At 38.3% G+C, this 14322-nt stretch overlaps 1 protein-coding gene and 1 long non-coding RNA gene across 9 annotated transcripts in view; both read right to left on the reverse strand.

Annotated features, from left to right (window-relative positions):
• MECOM (MDS1 and EVI1 complex locus) overlaps positions 1-14322 on the reverse strand; it is a 732881-nt gene that overhangs the window by 304948 nt on the left and 413611 nt on the right. The window lies entirely within an intron of this gene.
• On the reverse strand, positions 1786-10866 carry LOC139168525 (uncharacterized). Its single transcript, XR_011559307.1, has 3 exons — positions 10779-10866; positions 3585-3665; positions 1786-1879 (listed from the first exon to the last, which is right to left on the reverse strand). It is a non-coding gene; the product is annotated as an uncharacterized lncRNA (long non-coding RNA).

A 14322-nucleotide genomic window follows, 5' to 3' on the forward strand; every position in this document is an offset into this window, starting at 1 on the left:
ATTTTACCAATATTTAAAGAACATGTTTATATTGTTTTAAAACAAATCTATTACTCAGTATATAAAATTCCTATGTCAAGTGCAGATTTCCTTGAAAGTCTTTAAAAGGATATCTATGGAAATTTTCAATCATCCAGGTCATGATTGTTGCAAAGGTACTTTTATCCCCCAAAATCCACCTAGACTTTGAAAATATTTCTCTTCTTATCCAATAAGCTTCTTCGGTTCTAAAATAGTAGTTAGAACTGAAGAAGTTTCTTAGATGAGAAGTGAAACATTTTCCAAGAAAAATAGAAGAAAAGTTTGTCTTTTGCGGATCTTTAAAAAGATGTAAAGAATACTTGAATTTGAATTTGAATCACCTTGGAGGTGTTTATGACATAAAATTACTTTTAAAATTTTTAAGCATGTTTTTTTAAAAAAGAAAGATAAAAATAAAACGTAGCTAGTATTAATCTTAAAGTTGCATTGTTGGAAAGTTGTAATGAAATTGGTACATTGTGTCATTTCTGGTGGCAAAGCTCATTTAATTAGTTACTGTAGGTTTGTTGAAGAAATCACAGATCTCATCTGAGATCTTTAATTTTTTTTAAAAAAATGCTTGTGTATGTTGTGGTTAGCTCTGGCCCAGCTCCTGCCCCAAGGACTGTGGATGTGGGGGCGACATCCACATGCTGCAGGCCTGTTTTGCCCTCTGTGGAATCTGCTGATGAAGGCTCCTCTGACCAAGAAGACATGAGTGACAGGGAGGAGGAGAGTGTGGCAGACAGCTCAGAAGAAGATCAATTACATAGCTCTCCTTGGATTCAGAACAAGAGTTAATGATACAGCCTTGCATGCGGAGAGCGATGCATAGGCAACAACAACTGAGAGATTATTATCAAAGAAAATGAGGCCACCTGTGGTTGGGTGGGGCTGTGGTAATTAGTGAGGCTGCTATGGGTTTGGCCATTGTGGAGAATTATCTGATCCTTGTGTTTCATGACTGCTTTACTGACTTTGACCTTTTGTGTGCTGATTTTTCCCCGCTTTGAAATTAAACCAGAGCAAAGTGTGTTTCACTTTGCGAAAGAAGAAGGACTGTGAATTGCCTCACAGCTGCAAGCTAAGTATTACAGAACTGATAAGGGACTTGTACAAATTACCAGTTTGTTTGGAGACCAGTGCTCTTTGCTATACCAAAAGAGGGCTTAGTTTAAGTGAATTTTCATTATAAAGAACATTGTTTTGAATTTTCAAACGTGTGTGTGTCTGAAATTTGTACCTGTGAATTTTTGGGAGGAGTCTACCAGAGAGCCGGACAGAACAGTGTAGTTTTATTGTCCCTTTTGTACAAGACATAAAATGGTGTTATCAGAAAAAATAATTTACCTTTTGTTGTTAAGTGCCATATTTACTATAGCAAAACACTAAAAAAGCGTTCCACACCTTTTTTTAAAAGTATGGGAAATAGCAGAGGTTGAAAAATTACTACAGGAGCAAAGTTTCTTAAAGAATCCATAGTTAAAGTTGTTTATTTCACACTGGGTCGCCTTCTCTGTTTGAGGCATCCTTTCACTGTATGCCATCATCAAACCAATTTCAAATAGATTACTTCAATGCAAATATATTTTTGGACAGAACATTGTATATGGTTATTTAACATTTTACATCTCCCCATACAAAGGTATTTATTTATATTTGCTCCCAAATTATGTTTGTGTGTGGTTTCCCTTCTGTGATGGTCTCTGGTTTTCATTTCCTTTATGTTCTTAGGATGATTAATATCTGTTGACCATAAATATGTTTAAAAGGAATTAATTCCAACTAGCATCTATATTCCTTGGAGGACAGCCAGTTTCATTTCCACGAGGATATTCTGGACAGAACTTGACTTAATCTGTAATTGTGAGCAATGGGAAAGATATATTTAAATTATTTTTTCTTTTAAAAGAAGCAGCTGTGAACATTATTCCTTCTTCATTTCTCTCTTGCTGGTCTATTGCCGGCAGCCTTTGAGTTTATCAGATTACCCAAATGACAGAGTGCTCTGATATAGCAATTGGATTGCTGTTTCAGAATATTTATTTGATACTGCTCTGTTGGGATTAAACAAAGTCAACCTATTGGTGCAAGGATTGCATATTTAAGTACTAGCCTCTGTGTAAACTTCTCTATATGCAATTTATATAACATACTGTATTTAGATAGTCATTTTAGGCAAGTACCATTTTTGGAGTGGTTACTTAGATAAGGAAAAATGGCAGAAAATAGGGTTACAGCCAGAAATTCCCCATCATTCTTAAAACAGGTTCTTCTATTTTTAAAAAAGGATAATCAGGCTGATGAAACATACCTCTACCTACAAACATACCTCTACCTACAAACGCCTCTACTTATGAACTTCAAGATTTTTTTGCCTCTTTTCAAGAACCATTTCTCCTGGGAGGAAACAGGGCCGGAAAAGACGGGGAGAAGCCTCCGTGGGGCCTCTCTAGGAATCTCCTGGGAGGCAACAGGGCCGGAAAAGGCAGGGAGAAGCCTACGTGGGGTCTCTCTAGGAATCTCCTGGGAGGCAACAGGGCCGGAAAAGGCAGGGAGAAGCTTCCGTGGGGCCTCTCTAGGAATCTCCTGGGAGGAAACAGGGCTGGAAAAGGCAGGGAGAAGCCTCCGTGGGGCCTCTCTAGGAATCTCCTGGGAGGCAACAGGACCGGAAAAGGCAGGGAGAAGCCTCCGTGGGGTCTCTCTAGGAATCTCCTGGGAGTAAACAGGGCTGGAAAAGGCAGGGAGAAGCCTCTGTGGGGCCTCTCTAGGAATCTCCTGGGAGGCAAGAGGGCCGGAAAAGGTGGGGAGAAGCCTCCATGGGGCCTCTCTAGGAATCTCCTTGGAAGAAACAGGGCCTCCACTCTCCCTGTGGTTTCCCCAATTGCACACATTATTTGCTTTTACGTTGATTCCTATGGGAAAAATTGCTTCTTCTTACAAACTTTTCTACTTAAGAACCTGGCCATGGAATTAATTAAATTCGTAAGTAGAGTTACCACTGTATATTCATATATAACATTTAATTTGTCTTTTAGAATAGGAAAGCTTTTACCCTCCTACCAAAGGTGGTCGATACTTTTTTACTTGCATTTTTAACGTGCTTTCAAACTGCTAGGTTGACAGAAGCTGAGACAAGTCACAGGAGCTCACCTCGCTACATGGTGCTAGGGATTCGAACCGCCGAACTGCCAACCTTTCTGATCGCCAAGCTCAATGTCTTAGCCACTAAACCACCATGTCCCTTTTACATAGTTTTTCCTAAATGAGACTTAACTCTATTCTCTCTTTTCCCAGAAGAGCATTCAGGCAAGAATCTCTGTCTGCCCTGCCAACTTCTGAATGGAACATTCTGTAAAATGTGATTATTTATAACCTGTTGCTTTGGTTCTTCACATCAAGGTGGAAATGTGGGGAACAGAACCTGCGAAGAGCCAAAAGGACATTTTATGTGTGTTGAACAGAAATGTTCACTTTTGCCAGTTCTGTAATCCTTTAAGCTTGCCACAAGCGCACAGAGGAATCAAGAAAAGGAATGTGGGTGGCTTATAACAAATACATACTATAGATCAGTCCTTCCATGCTTCTACAGGTAGGCAGGTCCACTGAGAACCTTAATCAACCCATGAGTTTATTTTCTCTGGCTGGAAAATATAAAAGAAAAGATGGGAGGGATTTAAAACTCTATCAGTCATTAGTTCAGAAGTTCTCTGTGATTTTACAAATTGTGGCCATTTCTAATAATCTCTTTTCTGTCCTTACTAATTCTTCCAGATAAGTATTAGTTTGAGAAACAAATCCAAGCTTGTTTTAATTCAAATGCAAATCTTTTTCTAAAGTCAGCTTTAAGATGTGAAGGCTGGAAAAGATAAGGTTGTCCATTTCTGGAATTGCTAGTAGGAGACGCTATTCAAAAACAGAACGGTAATCCAGAAAGTGTTAAAATAGAACTGAAATGTGATTATTAATTGAAATAAAATCATAATGTGGAAAGTCATCTTCTTGTGGGCCACAAGAGAACATTTTTGAATTGTAAGAACAATATGGTTGGAACCTTTGTAATTTCTTCAGTGAACGTGGATGGTCTTAAAATATCAGTTTTATAGAAGGCAAAGTAAGATCCTTACTACATTTTCTGCAGTCTCAAGGAAACAGATATTTGGGGAAGGGGGTTTCAAAAGCATTGTTGAAATTCAAAAAGTTTGTTTGTTTGTTTGTTTGTTTGTTTGTTTGTTCATTCATTCATTCATTTATCCATTCACTCATCCACCCACCCACCCACCCACCCACCCATCCATCCATCCATCCATCCATCCAATTTGCTTGTTTGACTAGCCCCAAATAACATAATGATTAAGGAAATTATTATGGCTTTTTCAAAATGAATGGAGAATTATTGGAATTAATTAGAGTATTAAAACTGTATAAGGATGTTATATTGTGTCTCTGTGTGTGCGCGTGCATGTGTGAGTGTGACTGTTTGTGTAACAGTAAGTATTTGTAGTTTGTTCTTTATTTTGAAAAATGCAGAAAGTTCGCATCGGGGTGAACTTCAAAAAGTTTAGCAAGGGGTTTTCTACCAATGTTGCTGGCTGGGTGTAGCCGTTGTGGGTGTGGCTTAGTTAGCCTCCTGCACCATGGAGGGGGGCTGTTTTTGCCCTCCTCGGACTCCGGTGGCTTTGCTCCTGGCTCTGGGAGGATGAAAACAGCTTCCCCAGGTTCTGGAGGCCCTCTGGAGGCCAGAAATGGCCAATTTCCAGCCTTCTCAAGTCTCCATGGGCATCCTGCCCTTATCTGCATCCAAAATGGGCCACGTGGGGACTCCTGAGAGGGGCAGATTGGAGTGGGCGAAGCAAACCAGGAGTAGGATTTGGGGGTTCTCTGAACTGCATAGAATCTTAGCTGGAGGTTTTCCCAAACCCCTGCGGATCCCCAGCAGCCCATCCCTGGTTCTCGTATAGCAGCTATCTCATACAGTCATTGTTCTCTGTTAGAGGGATGATAAAAATGTAATTTTGGGACCAGTCATCACATTTAAGATTGATCATAAAGCAAAATAAAACTGAAGTAAGATCATAAGCACAATTTTCATATAGTGACCACCTTGCTTAATACCTGAATTGCCTGTTCCAATTTTAGCTGCTTAAACAAGGACTACCTAGCTTTGAAATGTTGTTGTCACTATTTATTGTTGGTTTTTTCATTTGTTCTTACACTTGCCATTTTTCCTGGCTGTTTTAAAAATAGTTCAATTTAGTTAACTAAATAGTTAATGGCGAACTAAAGTTCTTTTTAAAAAATAGTTAGCTTTTAATAGTTCAGCTGAGTATTTTTAAATAGTAGGTAGACATGTTAAAAATATTGCATAATTTAATTATTGATATCTATATTATTTCAGTTCATTTTGGTCTGACTGTCCAATACATTTTTACCCGTTATCAGCCAAATGCTATTGATTTATCCATTTGCTCACTTAAATTCTACCCTTTCAACTTCAATTGATTTGATCTCCAACTGGTCACTCAATATAAAGTGGGCTCATCCAATTAAAGTTTTCAATTCAAGATAAAATTACCAATGTAATTCTTCAGGAAAAGTCCTCATGGGAGGATTATAAACAGCCTTCGCAGTTAGGATTTTAGGGTGGTTTTGCAGAAGTCCAGCATGAATCGCAGAACCTGATACTACTGAAAGAGCCTTTCAGTGTCCAGCTCTTTGGATGTGCTCAGTGGAATTGGAGAAGGAAACCAATGATTGCTTAACCTTTGAAGGAATGATGACAAGCATTGATTGGGAACTAATTTGGCATGGAAGCCTGTGGTCTCTACGTTATCATTATAAACTCCCTGAGAATTCTTCATCATCTGTGAACATTCACATCAAATTGTGTGTCCTGAGAGAGTTGTTGCAAATAGAAACATAAAAGATTGATGGCATAAAAAGACCTCATGGTCCATCCAGTCTGTCCTTATACTATTTCCTGTATTTTATCTTAGGATGGATATATGTTTATCCCAGGCATGTTTAAATTCAGTTACTCTGGATTTACCAACCACAGCCTGCTGGAAGTTTGTTCCAAGCATCTACTCCTCTTTCAGTAAAATTATATTTTCTCACGTTGCTTCTGATCTTTCCCCCAACTAACCTCAGATTGTGCCCCCAATATATGTACACTGCTAAAAATAAATAAATAAAGGGAACACTTAAACAACACAATGTAACTTCAAGTAAATCAAACTTCTGTGAAATCAAACAGCATGTGAAATTAATTAAGATGTTTTATAGGTGACATCTCCCACCAAGTAGAATTGCAAAAATGTTCCCTAATATGTCACCGCTGTGTTGGAAGTGTAAGAAAGAAATAGGTTCATATTATCACCAATGGTGGAGTTGTAGTAAAGTTAAGACATATTGGAAAATGATAGAAAAAATAATAAAAGAAATAGTAATGCAAGAGATAGAGAAAACTCCGGAATTTTACCTATTGGGTATAACTAAACAGAAATATAAGAAAGATATTTTACATCTAGTTATTCATATAACGACAGCGGCCAGGATAGTATATGCGCAAAATTGGAAAGGGGAAGGTATTCCCAAAGAGGAAGAGGTTATTAGGAAAATATTAGATTGCGCTGAAATTGATATGATGACAAGACGGTTAAATAACCAAGAAGAATCAGAATTTTATGTAATTTGGAATAAAGTGTATATATGGATAGATAAGAAGAAGAAGTAAAAGTTAATATTAGGTGAGAATTATAGAAGTATTGTTATGTTTAAAATTTTGAGTTTTTATCTTGTTTATACATGAAGGGTTTTTTTATATAAAGTTAAACAAAATTTCTTCTTTTCATTTAAATTAACATGTTGATTTAAGGTACTAATAGTGTATTCTTTTTTCTGTATGGAAATTTGACTTCTAGGATAAGAGGGGTATTTGCAACCCCAACTATATGTTAAATGTGTGTCTGTGTGTATGTCTATTTTAAGAAAAATCAATAAAGTTTACTCTAAAAAACAAACAAACAAACAGCATGTGAAATTGACAGTCAATTTCACATGCTGTTGTGCACCTTCAACTTTGTACAGAACGAAGAATTCAATGAGTATGTTTCATTCATTCAGATCTAGGATGTGTTATTTGAATGTTCCCTTTATTTTTTTTTGAGCAGTATATAAAACATGCATAAAAGCAAGCAACTAGTGTGCATTTGGTTTATTCTACTGAAGAAAGCATATGGTCTGCAGCAGAGGTGGGTTTCTGTTGGTTTGGATCAGTTCTATAGAACCAGTAGGGGAAATTTCCCCTTGCTTTCCGAAATGGCAGCGATGGTCAGCTGGACACGCCACCACACCAGCTTTCTTGGCCAGCTTGTTTTTTGCCTTTGTACATGCACATAAGCTGGATTTTTAGCACTGCCCACAGGCCCGCATGGCGCATGAGAAAACATTAAGACATTAAGACTATTTTCTCCCCCTAGGCCGTTACAACTGTATACATGGTGTTGTGATTCCGTCTGAGGCTCCTCAGGGAACGGCTGAACCTCTGCCGGCTCCATGTTCAGAGGGGGAGGATGAGGAACAGGAGGAGGAGGAGGAGGCCTAGGCAGACGGGGAGGAGGAATATCAGGCCGAGGGAGAGGGAGAACAGCCTGAGTCCCGCGGGGTGGAGCTCTCCCCAGCAAGCAGCCTGGAGTCCTTGGATGAAAATGCACAAGCCATCATCGATCTCAGGCAGAGAAGAGCAGCACAACGAAGGGGACAATTAGCCAGGTATTTCCAGCCCTAAATAGGCAACAGCTGGGTTTGGGTGTGGTTCTCCCCAGAAAGGCTGAAAAGGCAGACCCACCCTTCCTGTATTGTGGAGTATTATCTTTGGGAGTCCTGGGACCTGGCTGTGATCTTTGGCGTTTCTGACTCTGGCTTGTGGCCCTGAAGGCTGAAACCTTGGGGGGAAAGACGTGGGTCTTATTCTCTACAGTGGTGTGTGTGCCAGCAAGAAGTCTGCTGTATTGTCTGGCCGTCATGACTCTGCTGTGAAGCCTCATAGCCTGTCTGTTGGGAAGAACAGGTTTTTCTCTGTGTTTGTTTTTCCAACTATAACGTGCCTTTGCTTTTACCAGCGTGTCTGGCTGCTTTTTTCAGTTGGTGTTGAAGTCTGGGGGCACCCAGACAGAACACATGGCATGTTTGTATGTATGTTTGGTTTTTATATATTAAGGGGTTTTAATTTGCTTTTAGTATTGGATTTTATTGTATATTTTCATGATTGTTGTTAGCCGCCCCGAGTTTTCGGAGAGGGGCGGCATATAAATCCAATAAAACTAAACTAAACTAAACTAAACTAAAACAAACTAGCAGCGAGGTAAGCCAGAACCCACCCCTGGTCTGTAGGTACATATGTGCTTAAACAATAAAACTTCAGAAAGATCTATAGCTTATAATGAAGTGATTTCTACGAGGTTAAAATCTGTCCAAGGAAGCTGCTCTAAAAAATAAAAAAAATTGCACCAAGGGTGGAGCACATAAATTGTCTTATGCCCAATAAAAGCTCAAAAGCCTTTCCAGTTTCATCTTTGGGGTTTAATCTTTTAAAAGCATGTTCCAATACTATTCATTTGATTTGGGCGAGATTGCTCCTCTGAAAGGAATAGCCTGTGTGTGTGCATAGACACACCGGCACATGTGGAATTCCTTTTCAGTAATCCTCAAAGAGCCTTTTGATTTTTTACTTCTGATTTCCTCCCCCCTCAAAAAAAAAGTGTGAGTGAGCCACAGAGCTGTGTTCTGGGATTTGGATGGCTCCGGGGTCACCGTGTACATTTGCAGAGAAAACATATGGTTCTAAGAAATCTTTCAGTCCTCCACTTAAGTGGATTTTGGAGGCAGGCTCTTACTCTCCAGTGGGTAAAGATTGTATGAATTCAAGGTGAAAAGTGGGAAATCCATACTTTATATGGTATCCTATCAATTATTTCACCATATAATATGAGAGAGACTTTAAGTGTTACTAATGGCCCCATGATTCTATCATTAAAGGGGTTGTTTCCCTTTTATTGGTTTCAAGAATTTTAAAAATTCCATGATAAACACTGTTGCCCTTCGATGTCAATGATGACAATTATTATTATTTTATTCACAAAAAACAGTAGTACACAGCAAACGAGATTGATATGCTAGATTTTGTATGACAATATTACAAGTTGAACACTTGCCAAGGGTCTAGGACTGTGTGATGTATTATAATTAATTAGATTTGTTGTCGTGCTGTTTTTTGTATTCTGTGAGCCGCCCCAGGTCTTTGGAGAAGGGCGGCATACAAATATTATTATTATTATTATTATTATTATTATTATTATTATTATTATTATTATTATTATTTTGTTGTTATTTTAGTAGTCTAACAATTTGGAAGTTGCTTTATTTCTCTGCTTTAAATAAAAGCCCTTATTTTGTTTGCAAAATCTGTTTTCCTTAGACACTTAAAAAAAAGTGTGGAGATTCAAGTGTTTATTCTGAAATGACACTTTTTAATCATCTCCCCACCTTTTCCGGCCCTGTTTCCTTCCAGGAGATTCCTAGAGAGCCCCCACAGAGGCTTCTCTCTGCCTTTTCTGGCCCTGTTTCCTTCCAGGAGATTCCTAGGGAGGCCCCACGGGGGTTTCTCCCTGTCTTTTCCAGTTACAGTTTCGGAGGCTCGGGATTGTAAGTGGAAAATAATTCTTGAGAAGAGGCAAAAAAAACCCTTGTACACCTGTTTCTTATCTAGAAAAGTTCGTAAGTAGAGGCATTTGTAGGTAGGGATACTGTATATTGATATGGGTTCTCATGATAACAATTTAATTGGAAATGCACAAGATTTTTTAAATAGATATGTTGTGGCAATTTTGTCTGGCTGATATAAAGACTTAATTCCTGTAATCCCCCAAGGCTTTGGTGCAGATCTGCAATCACTTATAGGAGGGTTAATTTGCTGAAAAGGACCTATTGTATTGAACCAGGCGTTTATGTTAATGATGAGCGTTATTGACTGCTTATTGACTGCTACCGCACGAATCCCAGCGGCCGATAAGGTCCCACAGAGTTGGCCTTCTCCGGGTCCTGTCGACTAAACAATGTCGTCTGGCGGGCCCCAGGGGAAGAGCCTTCTCTGTGGCGGCCCCGGTCCTCTGAAATCAACTCCCCCCGGAGATTAGAACTGCTCCCACCCTCCTTGTCTTCCGTAAACTACTTAAGACCCACTTATACCGCCAGGCATGGGGGACTTGAGACACCTTTCCCCCAGGCTTATTATAATTTATGTTTGGTATGTATGTGCTGTTTGGTTTTTAATTATGATAGGATTTTTAGTTTTTTTCTTAATATTAGATTTGTGCCTATATATATTGTTTTATCGTTTGTTGTGAGCCGCCCGAGTCTTCGGAGAGAGGCGGCATACAAATCTAATAAATTATTATTATTATTATTATTATTATTATTATTATTATTATTATTATTATTATTCTGCTTCTCGTGGAGCTACTGCAGGTTTTTAAAACGTAAAATTTCTTTCACGAAGACCAAAAGGTAAAGCAAAAGTCAGCAATCAGCAGTCATATTCATGGGATCTAGGAAGTGCCTGCTATTTACCAAGTCATGGCTCACATTCATCTTTTTATTTTTATTTCCTAGAATTGTTCCTGGTTCTAGTTTAGGCCAGTCTGAGCTGCGTTTTTTCTTTCCCTGTTAATTTAATTTGCAGACGCCACTGTACTTACCCAGCCTTAGGTTAAAATAAAGCAATTCCTTTGTTGATCCAGTTTTTCCTGGATCCGCATGTTTAGATCGCTAAAGGATGAATCTGAGTTTCAGGTGAATAACTATTCACCCAGCAGTGGCAATTGTATAAATAACCATGCCACTTTGGCAGATTGTCAAGTGCTCTTTGTCATTAGGATGTTGCTCAACCTGTTCCAATGGGGAAGAGCATTTGGGGGCATTAGGAGATTAGAATCAGAACAGAATCCTAACCGAATGAATAGCGCTTTTCTGGGCAAAATTCCCAGCAGTTGTAATCGGTCTGTTTCACCAGAGATGGAGTTTGAGATCATCTGTTTATGTTCCAGCCAGATTAAGACACCTGGTGAGACCTCTGTGTAAGTAAAAACTTGAAAAACCAACAGTTTTACATATAAAAATCCGGTCCATGTTCCAGGACAGAATGGAAGCTAATGAAACTAAGCAAAAACTGAAACTATCAAAATAAATGTCAACAGACAAATTCAACGCCTTAAATAGGCACGTTTACAGGATGATAAATACTTGGCTTGGAGAAAATAAAGTGTGAAAGGCTTGATGGAACTCTAGCCTGTCACTAAATGAACGCAAAATACTAGTATGGATTGCAAACAAAACTGAATAAGATTTTAGGCTGTATTGACAGGGGAGATTAGCAGATAAACCAAATACTGTAAACAAAGTTAGAAGGAATCTAACTTAGTTCCATGGAGTGGAATATTTTTATTTTGTTTTATTTATTTGTTTGTTTTGTCAATATGTATATATATATTTGTTTTGTCAATATAAATAAATAAATATATATATAATACATGATACAGTTAAGATCTAAAATTTGAATGGAAAGAAAAAATATTAGAAGTGATAATGTTTATGTACAAGCAGCAATTATAAAGAAAGCAACAGTAAGGATAGGGGATGGAAGGCACACTGGTGCACTTAAGCACACCCCCTAGTGACCTCTTAGGAATTAGGAGAGGTCAATAGTGGATAGTCTAAGGGAAAGGTTTTGGGGGTTAGGAGAAGATACTAGAGAGTCAGGTAGTGAGTTCCATGCATCAACTATTCGGTTACAGAAGTTATATCTCCTGCAGTCGAGTTTGGAGCAGTTTACATTAAGTTTGTATCTGTTGTTAGCTCGTGCGTTGTTGTGGTTGAAGCTGAAGTAGCCGTTGGCCGGGAGAACATTGTAGCTTCTTTTCTTTTAGTATGGCCATCTAATACATTCTGAAAGCATATTAATAGGTTAAAGCATAAGAAACTACTGTGCAGAGGAATAATACAGCATTGTATAGTCCGTGAGTGACTTCTGAGTGAAAAAATGTATCCATAAATGGGGAGAATTTGTCCTCACCCACTTTCTAAAATATGTGGGAGCTGCCTTCTGGAGCAACAATGACAAGTTGAAGATGGCTTTACTTTTAGAAGAGTTGACAATTATAGTGGAAAATGGAGTCATTGAATTAATTGTCCTTCTCCAGATTAAGGAGAAGACTTGAGATCACCTAGAGCAGTGGTAGCGAACCTATGGCATGGGTGCCACAGGTGGCACGTGAAGCCATATCTGCCAGCACACGAGCTGTGGCCCTAGCTCAGCTCCATGTATCTATCCATCTATCCACCTATCCATCATCCATCCATCCATCCATCCATCCATCCATCATCTATCTATCTATCTATCTATCTATCTATCTATCCATCCATCCATCCATCCATCCATCCATCATCTATCTATCTATCTATCTATCCATCTTTTTTCTATCTATCTATCTATCTATCATCTATCCATCCATCCATCCATCCATCCCTCCATCATCCCGAGTCTGCAGAGAGGGACAGCATACAAATCTAATAAGTAAGTAAGTAAGTAAGTAAGTAAGTAAGTAAGTAAGTAAGTAAGTAAGTAAGTGTGTGCTGGTCAGCTCATTTTAGGCTTGCACAGAGGCTCTGGGAGGATGTTTTTTGCTTCCAGAGAGCCTCCAGAGGGATGGGGGAGGGCATTTTTACCTTCCTCCGGCTCCAAGGAAGTCTTTGGAGCCTGGGGAGGGGGAAACATGAGCCTACTGGGCCCACCAGAATTTGTGAACAGGCGATTTTTGGCCTCCAGAGGGCCTCCAGGGGGCAGGGTATGCTGTTTTTGCCCTCCCAAAGCTTGAATTATGCAATAGCACATGCCAACACTTTTTCGGCACCTAGAGTGCTTCTTACAGATGCTCCCTGCAACAAGATCATAAACAGCAATGTCTCATGAGTTTTAGAACCTTAGCATCCCAAACTGACAGCTGAGCCCAAGCCCTGGTTTAGACCAGTGGTCAGCAACCTTTGGCTCTGGAGCCACATGTGGCTGTTTCATCCCACTACTGCAGCTCTGTCACTGAAAATATGCATCAAAACTGCCAATGTGTGACACCCACCGATATGAAATTTATTAAGCTTTTTGACCCCCGATAGGCCAACCATGGATAAATCCAAGAAAAGAAAAGTTTCATATGAAAACAGAATATTTAATTCAACTATATATGCTAGTTTTGTAGCTGCTCAGGCACGAAAAGAGTTTTGTGGCTCCCAGTGTTTTATTTTTCTGTGGGAAATGGGTCCAAATGGCTCTCTGAGTATTTAAGGTTGCCGACCCCTGGCTTAGACCCTTCAAAAAGTTGCTGGGTTTGTACATTTGCCCCCTGAATCACTTTTACCAGAAAAAGCTTATAAATTACTTCTTTGATATTTAGAGCATTCAGAAGAAGATTCTTTATCACACTGGGTAGTTTTTCTTCAACCCACAACAAAAGAGTTTTTATGCAATTTTTATGTATGTTTAAAATTGAAAACATTTTTTCTTCAATTTTGAAGTAAGTAGCAAATGGGTAATTAGAATTTTGATTTTGGAAAACTTTCAAAGAGACTAAGAGATTGACTGGAAATGAGATTTTAAATAATTATAGGAATGCTACCTGTAACATTTAAAAACCTTATGGACAGATAGACAGGTTAATTTTCTCTCATTTAAGTACAATAAATATCTTCTGATGAGAGAAAAAATGGCAGAACGTATCTAGAACTTTTTCTAGTATGTAGTAGCTGATAATAATGACATATTAAAATATTTATTTGTAGCTATAAGACAAGGAAAGAATAAACTTTTTTCTTTCTTTAAATTTTTTATATATTTTCTCTTTTTTCTCATAAACGTTTACACAAAATGACATGGCAGTATGTAACATAAAGGAAAGAAATGTGAAATTGATTTCATACAGTACGTCATACGCATATAGACACAAATAAAATTGAATTATTTAAATTTGTATATATATTTTTAGTTCTGATATTGATGTACTTTTGCTGATTAAGATTGAATGATGAGGCTTTATGAGAAATTTAAATTTAAAAGATTATGAGAAATCTTTTGGTTGAGTATTAGAGGATGTTTTAAAATTACTAAACATTTTGTACTTGTCTTGATGATGCAATTTCTTTCTAGATTTTTCTTCTTTATCTTTTTTTTAATATATTTTCCCTTTCTTCTTT

The sequence above is a fragment of the Erythrolamprus reginae genome, chromosome 5 (genome assembly GCF_031021105.1).
Source record: "Erythrolamprus reginae isolate rEryReg1 chromosome 5, rEryReg1.hap1, whole genome shotgun sequence".
In the NCBI taxonomy this organism is placed as follows: domain Eukaryota; kingdom Metazoa; phylum Chordata; class Lepidosauria; order Squamata; family Dipsadidae; genus Erythrolamprus; species Erythrolamprus reginae.